Source organism: Triticum urartu, chromosome 7 (genome assembly GCF_003073215.2).
Source record: "Triticum urartu cultivar G1812 chromosome 7, Tu2.1, whole genome shotgun sequence".
Lineage (NCBI taxonomy): Eukaryota > Viridiplantae > Streptophyta > Magnoliopsida > Poales > Poaceae > Triticum > Triticum urartu.
The window spans coordinates 374450989-374460475 of NC_053028.1; positions in this window are offsets into that span (position 1 = coordinate 374450989).

Genomic DNA, 9487 nt, shown 5'->3' on the forward strand with positions numbered 1-9487 from the left:
AGAATGCAATGAACGATTATAAGAAAATTCAATATGAGGTAAGCATTCTTCCCACATTTTCTTATTATTCTTCAAAACAGCCCTAAGCATAGTAGACAATGTTCTATTGACTACTTCAGTTTGTCCATCAGTTTGGGGGTGACAAGTAGTACTAAAAAGCAGTTTAGTACCCAACTTAGCCCAGAAACATCTCCAAAAGTGGCAAAGAAATTTAGTATCATGATCTGAAACAATAGTATTTGGCACACCATGCAAGTGAATAATTTCACGAAAAAACAAATCAGCAACAATAACAGCATCATCGCTTTTATGACATGGTATAAAGTGTGCCATTTCGAGAATCTATCCACGACAACAAATATGCTATCCCTCCCCTTCTTTGTTTGAGGTAAACCTAAAACAAAGTCCATAGATATATCCTCCCAAGGAACACTAGGTACATGAAAGGCATATATAAACTAGGAGGATTGAGTCGTGACTTAGCTTTTTGACATGTAGTGCAGCGAGCAACAAAATGCTCGACATCCCATCTCATCTTTAGCCAAAAGAAATGTGTAGAAAGTATATCCTCCGTCTTCTTGACGCCAAAGTGTCCCATTAATCCTCCTCCATGTGCCTCCTGCAACAACAAAAGACGAATGGAGCTAGCTGGAATGCATAGCTTGTTAGCACGAAACACAAATCCATCGTTAAGAACGAACTTGTTGCAACTTCTCCCTTGATGTAGGGTAGGAACCCTAATCGGCTGATCTTTCACGAAAGGAGCGGATCCCGCGATGAACACGAAGAACACGAGGAGGGACACGAGGGGAACACAAGAGAACACTCAAACCAACAAGTATGACCAGACTTGTTCTAGATCCATGAACATAAAGGGAGATACAAGATCCAAAGTCAACAACGAATGATACAAAGGTAGCTGGTCTTTTCCGTGAGGAGGTCTTGAATCCACGAGGGGATCTTCCCTTAGAGGGGTCTTGAATGCAAAGGGATCTTCTCCTAAGAGGGGCCGCGGTCTCTCTCGTGGAGTAGATCCGATGTGGATGTGCAATGCCCTATCTCTGAAAATGAGCTAAACCAATGCTAACCCTAGCTAGGAGGAGGGAGAGGTCTATTTATAGTATTAGTGCAAATGGGGGGCGAAGTGAAGGGGTACATGGGCCTCATCCCGCAACTGGACACAGCCAGGTACCGGACGTCCGCAAGGACCGGTCCTCCGGTGTCTCATGGGCGGCCTGACATCCGGTGGCTACCTGTCGTCTGCTCGTTCTGGCTTGGATGCTGGTTGTAACACCCCGGATGTGACTTTCCCAATTTGTACTCCAACTCTTGCCGTTTCCGGCGTTAAGTTATATTATTTTCCTCGGGTTCGGGTTTTTGTCTCCGTGTGTTGTTATCATTCTCATGCATCTCATATCATGTCATCATGTGCATTGCATTTGCATACGTGTTCATCTCTTGCATTCGAGCTTTTTCCCCATTGTCTGTTTTGCATTCCGGCGCTTCGTTCTCCTCCGGTGGTGATTTCTACCTTTCTTTCGTGTGTGGGGATTAAACATTTCCGGATTGGACCGATACTTGCCAAGCGGCCTTGGTTTACTACCGGTAGACCGCCTGTCAAGTTTCGTGCCATTTGGACTTCGTTTGATACTCCAACGGTTAACCAAGGGACCGAAAAGGCCTCGTGTGTGTTTCAGCACAACACCCTTCCAATTTGGCCCAAAACCCACCAAAACCTTCTCCATCATCTAGAGCATTCGATCACGATCGCGTGGCCGAAAACCGCACCTCATTTGGACACTCCTAGCTCCCTCTATGCCTATATAAAGGTCTCTCCGCGAAAATCCGGACCCCCTCGTCTGAAATCCTAAAAATCATCTCCGCGCCGGCCGGACATGTCCGCCCTGGCCAGACACATCGCCGCCGCCCACTCCGCGCCTGCCACGTCACGGCCTCCACCCGCACGCCGCCGCGGCCCGGAGGGCCCAGATCCGGGCGCCGCGCGCCTCGCTGCCGGCTTGCTGCTTCCCCGCCGCCCGCGCTGCGCCGCCTCCGCCTCGTCGCCGGGACACCGCCGCCACCGTGCGCCGCCACCTCGCCGGCCGCCGCGCCACCGCGGATCCCCGCCGCCGCCGCCGCCGCCCCCGCCGGCGCCTCCCTCCTCCGGCCAGATCCGGTCGAGGAGCGACCGGATCCGGCGACCTCGACTTTGCATCCGTCGTCTCCGGCAAGCAGCTCCACCGACTCGCTTTGCGTGCCGGGTCAAACCCTAGATCCGGAGGTCGAAATTCTACCAAGTCCCCGTTTCTTTCAGTTTCAAGTGCCCATGTTCCTCATGGCGTAACTTTGCATCCGTAGCTCCGATTCATGCATATAGCATATCAAAATGTTCATCTCAAAGAGTACATCATTTCATTCCATTACATCATTTTCATTTGAGTGCATCTTGATGCCCGAAATGCTGTTAGAAGAGGGCTACTTGAGATAATTGTCAGATCTGCTACTCCATTTAGCTTTTTGTCATTTTTGCCATGATTATTGTGTGCACGATATGCCCATGCGTTCTACATATGTTTTGTTAAGGGTTTTGTCATCTTTCCAGAGGTGCAACCCATGTATTTTTGTGATGTGTGTGGTGACTAGCACAAGCTTGCCAAGTGGTGCACTTGGTAATTCTGATTTCAGGGACTTAGCTTTAGCACTAAGTCCTTGATCTGTTTATCTCTTGTTGCCATATGTTCATGTTGTTTCCTAGTGATCCATGCCTCTTTTGAGGATGATCAGTAAGGGTGTTTTGTTAATCTTGTAATGCTCTATCCATACATGTCTTTTTTTTGCAATTATGGAGCACCCTAGCGTGAGTCAATCGAGCTCTACTTTCATGTTGTTTCCTAGTGATCCATGCCTCTTATGAGGATGATCAGTAAGGGTGTTTTGTTAATCATGTAATGCTCTATCCATACATGTCTTTTTTTGCAATTATGGAGCACCCTAGCGTGAGTCAATCGAGCTCTACTTTTGCTACTTTGTGAATCTGGGCAGATTGTCAACTTGTTTGCAATTTTGCCGATGATGTTGTAGTTGATCCATGCATGCCATGCTATTTTTCTTGCCATGTCTAGCTTTCATTTTGTGTATTATTGATGGGTGTAAGCTTAGCTTGTCATGACTTGCACCGTAGTGAGTGCATCGAGCTCGTAAACATGCCTACTCGAGTTATGTTTCAGCATGTGCCAGTTTTCACTAAGTCTGAAAACTGATTATGTTTTTGCCATGTTCACATGCTTGCAATTGTATTTTTTGATCCCTTGTGGCTCAAGGTCACTAAGGGACTTTTGTTAAGCTCTTTGAGTAGCTCCATGCTATTCTTTACTTTGCCATGTTCAGGTCCTGTAACATGTAGTTTTGTCGCTCCGAAGAGTGCTATCTGATCTGAAATTCCAGACAAGTGTTAATTTCACTAAGTCCGAAATCTGTTTGCCATATGCATTTTTTCCATGCTTGTTTGAACCTGTTAACGGATGAATTGGCCGTAGCTCAGTGATAGACTTTTGTTAAGAATCTTGAATGCATCCCTGCCATGTATTTTTGTGTCATATTTGAGTGCTGTAGCATGTTCATCTCATTGCATTTAGATGGCTACTTGCTGTAAGTTGCAGACCGGTGTCATATTTGAATCGCTTGCCATTTCCAAACCGTAACTCCGATTCCGGTGTTCTTTATATCGTTTTCAAGTGATTTCATCTCATCTTTCCAGTGGCACACTTGGATTTCCAAGTTTAATCCAAGTTCATGCATTCCTTGTCACATCTTGCATATGCATCCCCCATCGCATCCCGCATAGCATATCATCTTTGCATCATATCGTTTGAGCTTTGCGCGTGGTTGATTGTGTCCTTGTTGCTTGTTTGTCTTGTTTGGGTAGAGCCGGGAGACGAGTTCGCTAATGAGGAGCCCGTTGAGTTTGCTTTCGAGGATCCAGTCAACTCTGACAACTGTGCAGGCAAGATGATCATACCCTCGAAATCACTACTATCTTTATTATGCTACTTTGATCGCTCTTTTGCTATGCCAATGCTACAATGCCTACCACTTGCTTTCAAGCCTCCCAAATTGCCATGTCAAACCTCTTACCCACTATGTCCTAGCAAACCGTTGATTGGCTATGTTACCGCTTTGCTCAGCCCCTCTTATAGCGTTGCTAGTTGCAGGTGAAGATTGGAGACCGTTCCTTGTTGGAACATTTATTTACTTGTTGGGATATCATTATATTGCCATGTTATCTTAATGCATCTATATAATTGGTAAAGGGTGGAAGGCTCGGCCTCTCGCCTAGTGTTTTGTTCCACTCTTGCCGCCCTAGTTTCTGCCATATCGGTGTTATGTTCCCGGATTTTGTGTTCCTTACGCGGTTGGGTTATAATGGGAACCCCTTGATAGTTCGCCTTGTTTAAAGCTTTTCCAGCAATGCCCAACCTTGGTTTTACCTTTTTCCACCTAGCCTATTTTCCCTTGGGTTTCCGGAGCCCGAGGGTCATCTTATTTTAGCCCCCCCGGGTCAGTGCTCCTCTAAGTGTTGGTCCCACCGAGCGATGTCCGGGGCTACCAGGGGCAACTCTGGGCTAGCCTACCCGACGTCTGGCTCATCTGAGTGTGCCCTGAGAACGAGATATGTGCAGCTCCTATCGGGATTTGTCGGCACATTCGGGAGGTGTTGCTGGTCTTGTTTTAACCTGTCGAAGTGTCTTGAAGAACCGAGGTACCGAGTCTGATCGGAACGTCTCGGGAGGAGGTCTATTCCTTCGTTGACCGTGAGAGCTTGTCATGGGCTAAGTTGGGACTCCCCTGCAGGGATTTGAACTTTCGGAAGCCGTGCCCGCGGTTATGGGAAGATGGGAATTTGTTAAGGTCCGGTTGTAGATAACTTGAACCTTAACTTAATTAAAATGAATCAACTGAGTGTGTTATCGTGATGGCGTCTTCTCGGCGGAGTACGGGAAGCGGACACGGTATTGGAGTAATGCTTGCGCAGGTTGTTCTCTAGTTTCTCGCTCGCACTTTGCCTCCTCTTCTCGCCCTCTTTTGCGAACAGGATAGCCACCATATTTGCTAGTCGCTTGCAGCAGCTCCACTCATATTTACCTTGCCTTACCTGTAAGCTTAAATAGTCTTGATCGCGAGGGTGCAAGATTGCTGAGTCCCTGTGGCTCACAGATTACTATTACACCAGATGCAGGGCCTGATGATTCCGCTCCAAGTGACGCACTCGAGCTCAAGTGGGAGTTCGACGAGGACTCTCAATGATACTATGTTTCTTTTCCTGATGATCAGTAGTGGTGCCCAGTTGGGGGTGATCGGGACCGTGTCGCATGTTGGGTTATCTTTTATTTTGGCGCCGTAGTCGGTCCATGAGTGTTTGGATGATGTAATGTTATTTATGTACCTTGATTGACGTGCCGAGTGTAAGCCAACTATGTTATCTCCCCTTTTATTATCTATATTACATGGGATGTTGTGAAGATTGCCTAATTTGCGACATATGCCTTCAATGCGATTATGCCTCTAAGTCGTGTCTCGACACGTGGGAGATATAGTCGCATCGAGGGTGTTACACTGGTGTAGCGTATTTCCGGAGGAGGCAGGTCGTCCTGTCACCGGACGTCCGGTGGCAACGGTCGTCCGCTCATTTGGCTCGGGTGCAGGGGCACCGGTCGTCCTGTCCGGGACGGACGTCCGCTCGCTGGGGTTCGGCTGGAGCTTTAGGCTCCGGACGTCCAGTCCCGACCAGTCGTCCGATGGCTGGGACTTCTTCTCCAGCTCTCCTTCTTCTCTGTCTTCACGTCCATCTTCCTCTTCTGATCTTCCTAACTACTTAGCTGAGTATGCACAATGTCTCCGTTTGAGGTAGCTGCCATGTCTCATGTGCATCGAAGTGGAAATGTGAGAGGAGAGATGTCACCTCGGTTTCGAGAGCTCTTGCACGTACTCGTGTCATGGGTCCAAGTGGTGTCGAAGGAGATGTAGTTGGATCCATGGGGATGACCTTGGGATGCTCCGCATCATCTCCCCTCCCTTGGGGAAGATCCGTCCTCGGGTCAAATTCTTCATCACTATGGTAAGGAGAGATATCTTTGACATTAAAGATGTAACTCACGGAGTATTTGTCGCGTGGAATGTCGATCTTGTATGCGTTGTCGTTGTAGCATGCAAGCACCTTCAAGGGTCCGTCCGCTCATGGTCCAAGTTTGGACTGGCGTTCTTGAGGAAATCGGTCCTTGCGAAGGTGTAGCCACACGAGATCACCGATGTTGAAGACCATGGGGCGCTTGTTGATGTTGAGCTTGGTCGCAAGTCATTGTACTTGGTGCACGATCTTGTATCTTCATGCACCTTCTTGAGATGAGTCACACATGCACTTGCGTCCAAATTGATGCGCTCTTGGAGTGGTAGAGGAAGAATGTCCAATGGCGACAATGGGTTGAATCAGTAGACGACCTCGAAGGGGGACTTGCCGGTTGTTGAGTGTCTTGCTCAGTTGTAGGCGAACTCGGAGATAGGTAGACACTCCTCCCATTCCTTGATGTTCTTCTTGATGAGTACTCAAAGTAGAGCGGAGAGTGTGCGGTTGGTCACCTCCGTTCAGCCGTCGGTTTGTGGGTGAGATGCCGTGGAGAAGAGTAGCTTGATTCTGATCTTAGCTCATAGGGTCTTCCAAAAGTAGCTAAGGAACTTGACGTCGCGGTCCGAGACGATCGTCTTTGGCACTCCATGTAGACGCAATATTTCCCTACAAAAGTGATTAGCAACATGTGAAGCATCGGCTATCTTGTTGCAAGGAATGAAATGTGCCATCTTGGAGAAATGGTCCACAATGACAAATACCTAATCCTTTCCATTTCTAGTCCTAGTCAATCCAAGTACAAAATCCATGCTAATGTCTTCCCATGGTTGATATGGAATTGGGAGAGGCATGTAAAGGCTATGCGATTGAGCTTCAGACTTAGCTTTGCAACATGTGGAGCATTGGTTGGTGAAGCGGTTGATGTCGTGAAACATCTTGGGCTAAAAATAGTTCTTGGAGAGCGTGGCGAATGTCTTGTCGGGTCCAAAATTTCCCATTAAGCCTCCTCCATGAGATTCCTGCAAAAGAAACAAACGAAGAGAAGACTCGGGGATGCAAAGCTTGATAGCTCTCATAAGATATCCATCTTTGATGTAATAGCGTTCCCAAGGGGTGTGCGTCAAACACATGGCATAAGGAGTAGCAAAAGTAGGATCATGCTCATACAAGTCTTTAATATGCTCAAAACCAATGACATCCAATTCAAGTTGAGTAACAAGCATGCATATGCGGGAAAGGGCATCCACCACAATGTTTTCCTTACCTTTAATGTACTTGATGACATAAGGAAAAGATTCAATAAATTCACTCCATTTAGCATGACGCTTGTTCAACTTGGTTTGGCCCTTAAGATACTTGAGCGTTTCATGATTAGTATGAATGATGAATTCATGAGGGCGAAGATAGTGTTCCCATCCGTGCAAAACGCGGACTAAAGCATAGAGCTCTTTGTCATAGATGGGGTAATTGAGTTGCGCTCCGGAAAGTTTCTACCTAAAGTAAGCTATGGGGCGCTTCTCTTGCGTTAACACACCTCCTATGCCATTATCGCTAGCATTGCAATGAATCGCAAAGGGTTTGTTAAAGTTGGGTAATGCAAGCACACGAGCATGAGTAAGCAAATTCTTAAGCTCATTGAAAACGGTATCTTGGGATGGTCCCCAAACAGAAGGTGCATTCTTCTTGCTCAAAGCATGCAAAGGCGAAGCAATGGTGCTAAAATCTTTCACAAAGCAACGATAGAAACCCGCAAGGCCAAGAAAGCTATGCACTTGTTGCAAGTTGGTTGGTTGGGGCCAAGTCTTAATAGCATTGATCTTGGACACATCTACATGAACACCCTTAGAGGATACAACAAAACCCAAGAAAACGAGCTTGTCAATGCTAAAAGGCATTTCTCCATATTAGCATAGAGGTGCTCTTTTCAACGAGTTTGTAAAATGGTTCGGACATCGGTGACATGCTCTTTGAGAGACTTTCTAAAAACAAGGATATCATTGAAGTAGACCACAACAAACACACCAATGTAAGGGCGAAAGACATGATTAATAAGATTCATAAAAGTACCCGGTGCTTCTGATAGACCCATAGGCATGACTAACCACTCATACAAGCCAAACTTGGTTTGGAAAGCGTTTTTCCATTCATCACCCTCTTGTATGCGGATTTGATAGTAACCACTCTTAAGATCAATTTTTTAAAAGATAGTGGAACCACTAAGTTCATCAAGCATATCATCAAGGCGTGGAATGGGATACCTATAACGAACGGTGATAGCATTGATAGGTCTATAATCAGAGCACATGCGAAAGCTACCGTCTTGTTTTGGCACAAGAATGACCGGGATGGCACAAGGGCTCAAACTTTCACGCACATGTCCATGGTCTATGAGATGCTTTACTTGCCTTTGTATATCTTTGGTTTCTTCGGGGTTGACGCGGTAGGGAGCTTTGTTCGGAAGCGGTGCTCCGGGGATGAGGTCGATGCGGTGCTCAATGCCTCGTTGTGGAGGTAGTCCCGGAGGTAGCTCGTCGGAGAAAACATCATGAAATTCCTGCAATAGAGAAGACAACACTAGAGGAAGAGTGTGAGAGGTGTTAGCTTGTGGTTCATTGTCCTTGCACAAAAGGATTTAGTGTAGGACACTAGATGGGTTCTCACACACTCCTCTTATCTCACTTTTGGTGGCAAATAGGACTAAGTTCTTCTTTTCGCTCATCGTGGAGGCACTCGATTTGGGCTTGTGGCGCTCACTCTCTTTTTGGTGGCTCACTCTCTCATTATTGTCTCCACGATGGGTGGCCTGCTTGTCGGCAACCACTTGGCTTGGAGACATGGGACAAAGTACATACTCCTTTCCTTTCATCTTGAAGATGTAGTGGTTTGTTCGGCCATTATGAATGACACCTCTATCAAATTGCCATGGGCGTCCAAGGAGGAGGTGGCAAGCGGTCATTGGAACGACGCCGCACGCCAAATTGTCTTCATAGGCACCAATTTTGAAGGAGACTTGTACTCGATGCTCGACTTGGATAGTGCCGGAGTTGCTAAGCCATTGCACTTTGTATGGATGTGGGTGCTTCGTCTTGGGAAATTGGAGCTTGGAGCAAAGTCCTTCACTTGCGAGATTATGACAACTCCCTCCATCGATGATGACCTTTACGGATCTTGCATTGATGCCGGCCTTGGTATGAAAGATGTGGCATCGTTGGTCTTCTTCATGGTGATGTTGGAGAGTCAAGACCTTGGAGACAACAAGAGCGGGACTTGAGTCTTCATCACAAAAGACTTGTTCCTCTTCATCATTCACTTGCCGGTGCATAGCGACCTGCTCAAGAGCGTCCATTTCTCCTTCACTCACCGTGT